This window comes from Anastrepha obliqua, chromosome 4, assembly GCF_027943255.1.
Source record: "Anastrepha obliqua isolate idAnaObli1 chromosome 4, idAnaObli1_1.0, whole genome shotgun sequence".
Classification (NCBI taxonomy): Eukaryota; Metazoa; Arthropoda; class Insecta; order Diptera; family Tephritidae; genus Anastrepha; species Anastrepha obliqua.
Genome location: NC_072895.1, coordinates 3193640 through 3205800, shown reverse-complemented (window position 1 = coordinate 3205800; position 12161 = coordinate 3193640). Strand labels below are relative to the sequence as shown.

Genomic DNA, 12161 nt, shown 5'->3' with positions numbered 1-12161 from the left:
TGGAATGAGAATACGAAAAAATGGCAGCTTTTCAAAATGAAACGATAATATTTGCATTCTTAATATAATTAAATTATTTACATCAAAACCTAAAAGCGACCCGTTCACACCTCTTTCTTTTTGGAAGCCAAATAGGCGGCGACTAAGAAGTCCCTTGGCTTTAGTGAACCACAGAATTCGGACGGAAATAATCTTCTCAAGGAGTTTGGATTCGCAAAGCAGTAAGGAGGTAGTTCTAAAGTTCGTAATGAGGGTAGAGGGGTTTGGGAATAGGGACAATTAAGGGGGGAGCCTGGTTTATGAGGTCTAAAAATTGCATCTCTTTGCGATTTTTTTTTAAGGAAAAAATTAATTTAGCACTGCAAAGTTTTTTCTATCTTTTAATGGACATTTAAAAAGTATACAAAATTTTTGTACTGGTTAAAATAAGTTGAAAAAAATGTTCAACATAGAAATTAGTAGAGCGCTGCAACGCTGGAGTTTCCAACTGGCGTACAAGATACAGCTCGTAATTATTATCTAAAGCAAACAATTCTAATGGATTTCTAATTATCATGATTTTTTATTCTAGATGAACTAAGAAAACTGAGAGAAATTCCAAAGATTTCAACTTTTTGGAGGTTTTAAAGAAAAAAATGCCTTTCTATAAAAAAAAATTCACTTCAACTTGGTATAAAAATCTTGAAAAATTTTTTTTATCTATTTTGTTAGTTCAAATAGAAGAGAATTTAATACTGAAGGGAACAAGCTATGATTCATTTCAAAAGGTTCATTAGTTTTTTTTCATTCATGTACGCCAATTCAAAGAAGTCATAAAAATGAAAATTCGAGAAAAGAAGATAAAGTTTGTACTATAGCTGTCCGGTCACAGCGTAACTACCTAACGTTCTCCTACCATTGGCTTTGTATCTACGGAAATATTGAGAATTAGGCTATGTAACTTTGTGTGAATATTCTGAAATATATTTGAAATCGCTTAAAACGAAAAAAAAAATTGATTTTTTTGACCTTATAAATCAGGCTCTTAAAGCAGTTTTGCATTCATGGGGTAGATTACGATATTGAAAATTTCATTTTAAAAATTCACGATTCGTATTTTGAGGATACCAGATAGGTTTGTTAGTATTTCATGGATATTTTATCACTGCTTGGTGTCTTTCCAGTCATTTTTGAGATCGTGGAATCGAAATTTGGGATTCTATGAGTGAAGCTTGTGGTGAAGGGTACATGAAAAGAACGGTGTGAACGAAGTGACACAGTACTTGCCGCATCTTTTATTTTAAGTTTTAAATTAAAATTTACCTTAATTTTTTAGTTTCCAATCTTGCACGTTCTTTTGTTCTGCTTTGAAATGCACGTCTATTGTGAATGTTTTCCAATTTTGTTTTGGAGAAACTGGTTTCACTTGGAATAGAACCACATTTGCAATTGGCAATGCTTCTAGAAGGTGGCGTAATGTAAGTTATCTTACTTTCTTCTTCGTTCTTCATGCCAAAATATTCATGTAATATGAGATGTGCATACTCAGTTGAGATGAGCCTCAGCTAACTTACACACTTTGATTCTCCTGTTGTACAATAGCATTACATCGATTTTATCGACGGTTTCTGGCGTGATGACCTCTTTTGTACGGCCTGAACGTACAGCCCCACTAGTGCTGGCATGACCACAACGGAATGTAATAAACCACTTTTTGACTATTAAACAGAGCAGTGTAGAGAGTCCTCTTAAAACCATATTTGTTATCTTTCTTTTATCTTTTTGGTTTCGGTTATGGGTTTTGTTCACGATAAAAATAAAGCTAATGAGTACACGAAATTTACTTTTTTCTATTATCGTTGAAATTCCCAAGGTCATCTGCTTTGAAGAGGTTTCTGGGGTATTAAGAGCCGTACTAGTTGGTGATATCAACATAAGTTTAATGTAATTAAGCAGAACAGGAAATTTCAAAATATTTAATTCATCAGTTTTAATGAAAGCCGGTAGCAAACCGATACCAACGATAGTATTACTTCTTTTTATCATACAATTAACAAAATTAATTTTCTCTGAATTTAATGAATAAATTATTCTCCTCAAACCGTTGCTACGTTTCATGCAATTGCATTTATTAGAAACAGTCGAGAAACCCTCAGCAATTCAACAAAATTAACGAACAATAATAGTCCTTGTGTGAATTCCATTCCATTCCACTGCCATTCCGCTGCTAGCCTACAATTTTCTACTACCCAATACCAACTGCGCCATCTTCCCTGTCTGGGGAGAAACACTTTTCGAGCATTTAGAAAATTAGTGTACAGTGTCGTAAATTGTTTCACGAAAATTGTGTAAGAAATATTAGTGATGCCAAATTGCTTGACTTGTCAGACACGCTGAGGGCCATAAATTTTTGATGCAAATGCTCGCATATCTACACATAAATACACGCAGCTTACGTCATTAGAATACACATTAAGGCAGGTCAGTAAATTTGTGGAATTATGTAGGAACTAATTTTTTCCCGATATTTGTATTTTCATTGAAGCACTCGGTACACTTCGCAGATCCCTTACAAATTTTATTTCTACGTAATTTATATATATAAATCCTAGTTACAAACTTTGTGCAAATTTGAAAACAAGATCAACAGAGATTCATAAATGTTTCAAGTTTCTTAATCAAAGTTTTTGGAAAATTTTCAAGTACGTAGTGATCAAAATAGGATTCAACATTGAAGTGGCTCAACAGCAGCATCGACTTTCCACCATTTTTTGTGCTGCCTACATTGAGTGTTTTTTCCATTTAAACCAATCGATGGATCTTTATATGGATGAAATGCAAAATGCAGTCGCAAAAAAAAAAAAAATGTAAAATTAAATTGTGAATTAAAACTCATTAAAGGACAAGAGAAAACAAATTGTCAAAACTTGCCCATAAGTCCCGGTGCTATAGTTATGAAACTTACTTAATTACTTATGTGGCGCTGTAACCGTGTGTCGGTTTTGGGCGAATCCAAAACAGCGCGCCAGCTGTTTCTGTCCTGCGTGCGATGTTGCTTGTTAGAAGTCTCAAGAGCTGACAGCTCCTGTAGCAGTTGATCTTTCTAACGGAGGTGTGATCTTCTTCTTCTTCGCATTTCTTTTAAAGGTACGGTGTCGTAGATTTGCCTTGCTGGAGCGTCTTATTTCACGCGGGGGAAGTTCATATAGCTACACAGTTCCTGCAGGTCGCTGCTCCGCCGCACACGATACTCCTCGTCAACGCGGAGGGAACCAATTTTTATTTACGTAGAGTTTTTCTCTCGAAGGCTCCTAAAACTTTCTCATCTGCTGTTGACATCGTCCATACTTCTGCGCGATATTACAGGACGGGAATGATGCACGCTTTGTAAAGTGTAACGCCTCTTGGCATGAGTTATTCTCCGTTTGATCTCTAATCTGACGTCATTTTTTTTGTCGGCGCAGGCCCCAAGGTAACAAAGTCCTTCACAACTTCGAATTGTTGGTTGTCAACGCTGTCGTACGGTCTATGACGTGAATATTTCTTCTCTTTGATAGCAGGCTCTCTGTTTTTGTGAGTGATAAGTTGCTTTTGTAGGACTTCTCGAAGATTTGGCGTATTGTGAAGATCTGCTCTATGTTAGACTTACCAGGTCTGAAGTCGCACTGATAAGGCCCAATCAGTTCGTGAGGATGGGCTGAGTTCTCTCACACAATACGTTCGACAGGCCTTTGTGTGCGATGTTAAGCGAGCTTATCCCGCTATTGTTTGCGTAGATTGTAAGATTCCCCTTCTTATGTATTGGACAAAACACACTCACGTTCCAGTCGTTTGGCATCCGATGATACTCAGCAAGGGAGCTGAAGCATGCGGTTTGTCAGCTCTACGCATCTAGCTTTGAATAGCTCCAGCGGCTTTGTTGTTATGAAAATTACTTGGATAATAAATAGTCGACTCAACTACATCGTCAACAGTACATTTGTTTCCTCCAAGCTTTCTTTCATTTTTGGAAATAAATAATAAAATAAAGGCGCTAAATCTAGGCCATATCGAGGAAGGTGTGATAGAGCTGCATTTTTGGAGAGAGGCATTCGCAACTTTACTCTTGTGAATGGGTATGCGGTTGCATAATAGAAGCACATCTTTGAGTCAATGCTCCGTTCTTGCAGTAAAATCTGCCGCTATCTTCTTTGCCGCCTTGCCTCGTTTGCCTTTTTATGGCACTACTTCAGGTGCGTAGAAAAAAAAACCCAGTTTCACCTCCTCTAGCAATCCGGTTTGGAAATTCATCGCCGTTCTCACTACACAGATTAAAAAATAATGCGAATAATTTACACGTTGATGCTTCTGAAGTCCTGTGAACATGAGAGGCACCCGCCTTGTGCTAACTTAGATATACTAAGATGATCATGAAGGTATTCAAATCAGTCTTAGAAGATAGTCCAACTGTTTTTGCAATCTGTTTTCTTCTCAAGCGTTCCTTTTTTAGTAAAACCTTTTTTTACTTTTTGTACAGTATTTGAAGTGGCTGGCTTGACCACCGATCAACTGTTATTGGCCCTCTACTTAACTGATTAGACTTTGCCACCCTTGACTTTCTTCTACGGCGATACCTTTAGGGTTAATGAGCCCGTTTGACCTGTACTTATTACTTATGGTTTATTAAATCGCCTGGTAGTGCTCAGTGAAAGTAATCGCAAAGCCTCCACTACACAAACTATTTAACCTCCTCCCTACATACACCCATGCCTCCGTCTTTACGTACCTATTCGCCAACGCAATCGAACGCAGTGAAGTTGAAGTTTATCTAAGTTTGTTCGCAAATTGATGAATCGCTGATGAATTGCAGTCACGCAAACAATGACGACAGCTATAAAGATGTTCACACACACGTACGCATGCTTAAATGCCAGCGTGAGCATACAAACATTTCAATTTTATGGACACACTCAGCTCAGCGTGTCGCAAAGCAAGCGTAAAAACATAAAATTAATGGTTATGGCGAGTAAATGGAAAATCCTGTCGCCAGCACAATTTTCTTGCAAATCAGCCATAAAGGGAGACTTAAAAATGGGCGGAGGGGCGATGTTTACAGAAAAATCTCTTTATTCAAGTACTGAAAAGACTCTAAATAATTATCGGGCGATAATAAAAGTTTTATGACTTTATACAGCAAAAGTGTGAAAGTCAATATGGGGTCGAGTATACTAGCAACAACACAATGAACATAAAAACGTCGAAGTGAAAAATGAATGTACAAGTTTGATGTCATATTTTCACTGGAGAGCTTTGCGAGAAAAATGAAGAAGGGAAAAATGTGTATGCATCACAAAATAGTTTATCGGCTGCAGTAGCCGTGACGAATGCCCATTGCTCTCTCCATTCGCATCATATTCATTATTAGTTTTCGCATTTTGAAAAAAAGTTGATATCAAACTCACTCATAAGGCATTTTGGTTTCGAAGAAGAACTTGGGAGAATATATATTTCCGAAATTTCCTTATCGAAATTCTTTGCACTGACAAAAAGCAGTATTGCAATTTATTGTAGTAGATATGAACAATTTGCGTAAAATGAAACGAAAATTTTGTTTTTCAGAATGTACGAATGAAAATAAAGATTTTTTAATGCATTTGTTTAGCACATTCGTTTTTAGTACATTTTTTTATGGTATATTCTCTCTTAATGTACCAATTTTCGCTGCCTCAAGCACTATTAATGGTATACACACCACAAATTAAGAAGTACTGATAAAAAAGTTAATGATAAAAAAAATTAAAAATGAAAAAAATATATAAATCGAGGAAATTGGTTTAGAATTTTTCTTTGACAAAATGTGTATTAGATTATTGTTAATAAACGGTGATCAATTCAGAGTTAGCGGATTTTAAATTGAAATTAAACAACGAAAATGCTAGTCGATTGGGCAATCTTTATTATTTTTGTAAGGAACATTTTGACATTAGTTTTTTAAAGATAATGTTTTTCAAATGTTGGCCGCAACTGCGCCGTCATTCGGCCATCCGTAAACACGAATTTTGAATGACTCGCTGGAGGGCTTCGGGCGGGTATGTCATGAATAATTTTAGTAATGTTGGCTTCTAATACCTCAAACGACGCTGGTTTGCCCACCAAGTACTTATACTTTACATACCCCCACAAATAAAAGTTCAAAGGTGTGATATCACACGATCTTGGTGGCCAATCCACTAGTCCGAGGCGAGACGCAGTAAATGCATAGTTTCATGGGCTGTATGGCAAGTAGCGCCACCTTATTAGAACTAAGTGTTGTGGATATCACGGGCTTCAATTTTCGGTATCCGGCATCAAAAAGTCGTTTATCATGACGCGTTCGCCATTCCTTTCAACCGGGCGCCAGAATCGTCGTTGAAGAAATTTGGGCTGATGATTCCACTAGCCCATAGCGCACACCAAACGGTTGCTTTCAATGGTTGTAATGAGTGTTCTTGAATCGGTTCGGGTTGCTCTTCAGCCCAACTACGGCAATTTAGCTTATTGACGTAGCCATTATACCAAAAATGGGTTATGAATGGTTATGGAGACCATAAGCTGATCTGAGCGCGTGATGAATGCTTTTCATAGCGGTTCGATTTGTAAACGTTGTTGAGGCGTAAGTGTTTTTCTGATGAAATTTCAATGAATAGTGAAAAAAAGTATGTATTTAGTTTGAAGTAGTCACACATCATATGTAAAAAAAAACCTTATTGGAAAAGTACCATCATTCTGATTACCCTATATTAATGCTCTTATTACTAATTCCTTTCGTTTGAACTGATTTATTAATAAAATATCATTACTTCACCTTAAAGAGATTCAAATTGAAGAACTTGACCTGCAATAAGATATCATTTTTTCAAAGGGTTGACATCTGATAAAGAATTAGATTCAAATATTGAATGGGTTAAAATAATTACTCCAATATGGGTGTGATTTTAAGTGGATTTTAAACGACTTTATTGCTAAACAAGATGCGCACGTTTTACTCTCTTACTCCGTTGAGTTAATCGTTTCTCTAAATTAAACCAATCACGCAACGGAAAAAATAAGCGTTGGAAAATGACTCTTATCGGCAACGGAGAATACATTTTTCATCTAATAACTACTGTTCTCTGTTGCTATTTGACTTAATTTTGTAATAAGAATATTCGTAATTATATTTCAAATTAATAAATAAATAAATAAATAAGTAAATAGACACAGATTTAGATTTGGTGGGGGTTGGACAAGTCCAAGCACTCAGTCAGTAGACCATTGTACTACAAATAGACACACGCACCATTATCTTTTGTTTTTTTTTGGATATACAGCCTATTCATTATTTTGTTGAAAGTGAAGCAATTCCTGAGAAAAATGGATAGACTCATTGAAACTTTCAGTAAAAAGGAGTAATTCTTTGTCTTTTCTACGACCGATTTTTTTAATTTTTGAAGTGAAAACTTCTTTAGAATCGTTGGGAGTGATTTGAGAAAAAGTGAAACGAAAAAGCGACCCTCTTGGCTACGAAGCGTTATATTATATGTTGATATTAACGTAGCGACGAACTAAATAACTTTTAGGCCAGCGCCGACATAAGGCGCGGTAGCCGAGCGGCTAGCAATGTGAGCTTCCGATCCAAAATTCTTGGTTCGAATCACAAGAAAAAAAAATATTTTTTTTTTTTGTAATTTGCATTGTAGGACATTTCTGATTACACTGGATCACAAATTTCAGCTTTTTTTCTGCACCAGAGACGCCGTTATGAAATTCCTATGTAAAATCACCGTCTGATTCCGAAAATCAAGGTTATTTTTTATTCTATGGTAACGTTTTTGAGATATTTACGAATTACCGTTATTTCAAAAAAAAAAAAAATTCGGCTCACTTAATCATATATATCTCGAAAACGAATTGAGCGATTCCAAAACCGTTGAAAGCTTTTAAAAGGTAATAAAATTTGCTATAAACTGTGTGTAAAACACTTTTTGCTAGGCCCTGCAGATTTAAAGATAACGAGCTATCATAACGGATTTTTTTAATTTTTTTTGTAAAAATATAAAAAAATTTGTACTTTGAGAGAAAGGATCTCGAAAACTTTTTACTTTTTCGTATATTTTTTGTTTTCACTCTAAGCTCCGTTTTATTACAAAAAAAATAAACTTTGATTAAACAAAATCGATGAACTAATACAAAAGTTACAAGCATTCAAGTAAATATATCCATTTAATACTTAACACGTTCCCTGTCCCAATACAAAAATGCAAAATTGACCGTCAAGTCCAACAAGGTTTTTTCTGTAGTCATAGGATAGCTTTAGTAATAATAATAACTAAAAAAAAAAACGGATGTAGGGTATTTCTACCTGAAACACATATGGTCCATTTTTGCTTCTGCATGTTCATGAAACACATGTGGTTCAGGGAATTTTTTCTATGCTGACACACATATGGCTCAGGAACGTATCAGTGCTTATCAGGCGCACGTTTCCTGAACCATATGTGGCTCAGCGGACAGGGAACGTGTTAAGTACCCTACTGGTAATATGTGTTAGTATTCGCAGATCAGTTAGTTTCAGGTAGATTTTGGAAGGGTTATTAGATACAAAAAATTGTTAGTGTCGTTATCTCAAGCACAGACACATTTCAAGCAAGATCATATGTTTAAGGCAGGTAGTGTTTTCTATGTATAACTAGGGAACCTTTTTGTATAGGTAGGTGATCTATGTAAGTATAAATAATAGTACATGTGCCTCGTTCCTTCATAATTTCTGCAAGGATCGCCGGATACTGTTCATTTTTTAATTGCAGTTTATAATCCGTCATTTGCTTAAAAATATAATATGAATAAAAGGGCGCGAGAATTTGAGTGTAAAAATGATCCAGATATGTTCTGTTTCATCTGCGGGGAGTTTATCGTTAAAAGGATGCGACGTGTGTTTTCAAATCCTTTGAAATTTGCATACCATAAGTGTTATGGAATTGAGCCTAGAAACAATGAAAAACCATGGACACCGAATACTGTGTGCACCACATGTCGAGTCGAATTGATATTTTCGGAAACCGGAACCAAAAGGTACATCATAAAAATTAGGAGTTTGCTCTCTTTTAATGCATATCTGACAAGTTTCTTAAACTATCTATTTAGACGACATATGAAATTTATTACACCAATGAAGTGGAGGGAACCAACTTGCCATTCAACGGACTGCTATATTTGTACTACAAAAGTATTTGGGGTTGGAAAGTCAAGAAAAGTAACCTATGCGAGCGTATCTACAGTGTCATTACCAGAACTAAATTCAACGGAAGCTAGATTGCCAGCATCAAATTTAACTTTAGTTCCGGCTCCAGTTTCATTGTCAACAGCAGTATCTGATTACGCGGCATCATGTTGTACTGAATTGCAAACGGAAAACGAAAGAAACCCTTTGTCACAAGCACAACTCAATGATTGGATAAGGGATTTGGAATTGTCAAAAGAAAAGGCCGAACTACACGCCTCTCGTATGCAACAATTTAAATTTGTTTCATCCGATGTTAAGGTAACATATTATAGGACTCGTCACGAACAATTCTCCCAGTACTATACGAAGAAGGACAGTATTTGTTATTGCAAAAACATTGCTGGTCTATTTAAATAGTTTGGTGAACCATATGATTCAAAAGAGTGGCGATTGTTCATAGACGCCAATAAATTAAGTTTAAAGGCCGTATTATTGCATATTGGCAACCAAAAGCCATCTATCCCGATCGCGCATGCAGTAAATACGAAGGAAACATATGAGACAATGCAAAAATTGCTTAAATTAATTAAATACGAAGAACATGATTGGAAAATATGTGCCGATCTAAAAGTCGTTGGAATGCTATGTGGTCTACAATCTGGATACACAAAATACTGTTGCTTTCTATGCAAATGGGATAGCCGGGCACGTCAAGACCACTACATCATAAAGGATTGGCCAGAACGAATCGAGTTTCAAGTTGGGGTGGATAACATAAAATACTCACCACTTATAAAGAAGGAAAAAATAATTCTACCTCCGCTCCACATCAAGCTCGGCCTTATCAAAAACTTTGTCAAGGCTTTGGACAAAGAAGGCGAAGCTTTTCATTATTTGAAAACAATCTTTCCACAGATTTCAGAAGCAAAAATAAAGGAAGGGATTTTTGTGGGGCCGCAAATAAGGAAAATAATGGCCAATACCCATTTCAAAGAATTATTGTCACCAGTGGAGGCAGCGGCGTGGGACTCTTTTGAAAAGGTCGTTACTTCTTTTTTAGGCAAACACAAAAGTCCTAACTTCGAGCTGATAGTAAACGATTTAATCAAAAACTATGCGGAAATGGGTAAATAAAAAACACATATAAGACCATTTTCTCAGTTAACTTTAAAACTAAACAAAAAGTTTGAAAGCAAATTTTTAAATTTACATGAGAACATATAGCCCTTAATCTGAATTTATTGCCCTGCTCCGAACAAACAAGAACCACCAAAATTTGTTCTGAATTGGAAGATTAATCCAGCCTAAGAAAATTATATGCTAATGTGTCACTTATGTATTTATCTAATTCCCTTTTTAATTTTCTTTCAGGAGTAAATATGTCTTTAAAAATTCATTTTCTGCACTCCCATTTAAATTTTTTCCCGCAAAATCTTGGCGACGAAAGTGATGAGCATGGCGAAAGGTTTCACCAGCAAATGCAAATGATTGAAAGTAGGTATCAAGGATTCTGGGATGTCGCTATGATGGGTGATTACTGTTGGTTTCTCATAAGAGAAACCGATCCTTCTATAAATAAGCGTCAAGACAAGACACATAACTTTTTCAATTATAAAATAAGATCATAGAGTTAAGACAGAATCATATGTACATATGGTATTATTTGTAGGGTACTTAAGTATTAAATGGATATATTTACTTGAATGCTTGTAACTTTTGTATTAGTTCATCGATTTTGTTTAATCAAAGTTTATTTTTTTTGTAATAAAACGGAGCTTAGAGTGAAAACAAAAAATATACGAAAAAGTAAAAAGTTTTCGAGATCCTTTCTCTCAAAGTACAAATTTTTTTATATTTTTACAAAAAAAATTAAAAAAATCCGTTATGATAGCTCGTTATCTTTAAATCTGCAGGGCCTAGCAAAAAGTGTTTTACACACAGTTTATAGCAAATTTTATTACCTTTTAAAAGCTTTCAACGGTTTTGGAATCGCTCAATTCGTTTTCGAGATATATATGATTAAGTGAGCCGAATTTTTTTTTTTTTTGAAATAACGGTAATTCGTAAATATCTCAAAAACGTTACCATAGAATAAAAAATAACCTTGATTTTCGGAATCAGACGGTGATTTTACATAGGAATTTCATAACGGCGTCTCTGGTGCATTTTGGCTGTAAACCAGTGTTATTTATTGAAAACAGGTTTTTGGCTTTTCTATTTTTGGTTTAGATACTGAAAGTCAGTTTAAGTGAATCGGTATAAATATTTCGTACATTAATTTTTGTGAGCGTGTAATTCTCAAAAGGTTTATTAGAAAATGTATTGACAAGGTAGTTTGTTGGTTGTGTATGGTTATCGCTTCTCGGCCTTATGGCTAAGATCAAAGTGTTCTGTTCTTATCAGCTTAACATCTGATAGATCCTCCATCGGAGGACAACAAATGTTAAACTGATTTTTGGGAATGGGCGGAGTGTTTTAGGGGCTTGCTCCACCTCTGCCACGGGTTGGCCCGGTATTACAGTACCGCCGGGATTTTGGCCTTGAATAAATACAAGAAGATATATACTAATACATTTAGCTTTGGTGGGAAGAGACATAAATTTTTATATGAATAAAGTAGACGAAAATGGAAGAAATTTGTAAGTCTGTTTCTTCGGTCCGTTTGGGTATTTTTTTTGACAACATCCGAAACCAAAGCATTTGTATCATATTTTATTTATCATAAGCCACTCGTATCATTTGTTGAAATTGAAAACATTGACGATGAATAATAATAAAATGAAGAAAATAAAATATGAACTTTATAGCAATATTATAATGAACGTATAATTATCCCGCTCCTAATGCTGCTTTCGTCTTATTCTCTCTCAGTTTGTTTTACGGAAGGTTTCACTTCTATCGCGTCTAACCGTTAGACTGGTATTTTTTTTTTTTAGATCTTCTTCTATCTTTTACATTGTCC

At 35.4% G+C, this 12161-nt stretch overlaps 1 non-coding gene across 1 annotated transcript; it reads left to right on the top strand.

Annotated features, from left to right (window-relative positions):
* The first annotated feature begins 11553 nt into the window (after positions 1-11553).
* LOC129246639 (U2 spliceosomal RNA) lies at positions 11554-11747 on the top strand. Its single transcript, XR_008582506.1, has one exon. It is a non-coding gene; the product is annotated as a U2 spliceosomal RNA (small nuclear RNA).
* Positions 11748-12161: the final 414 nt, after the last annotated feature.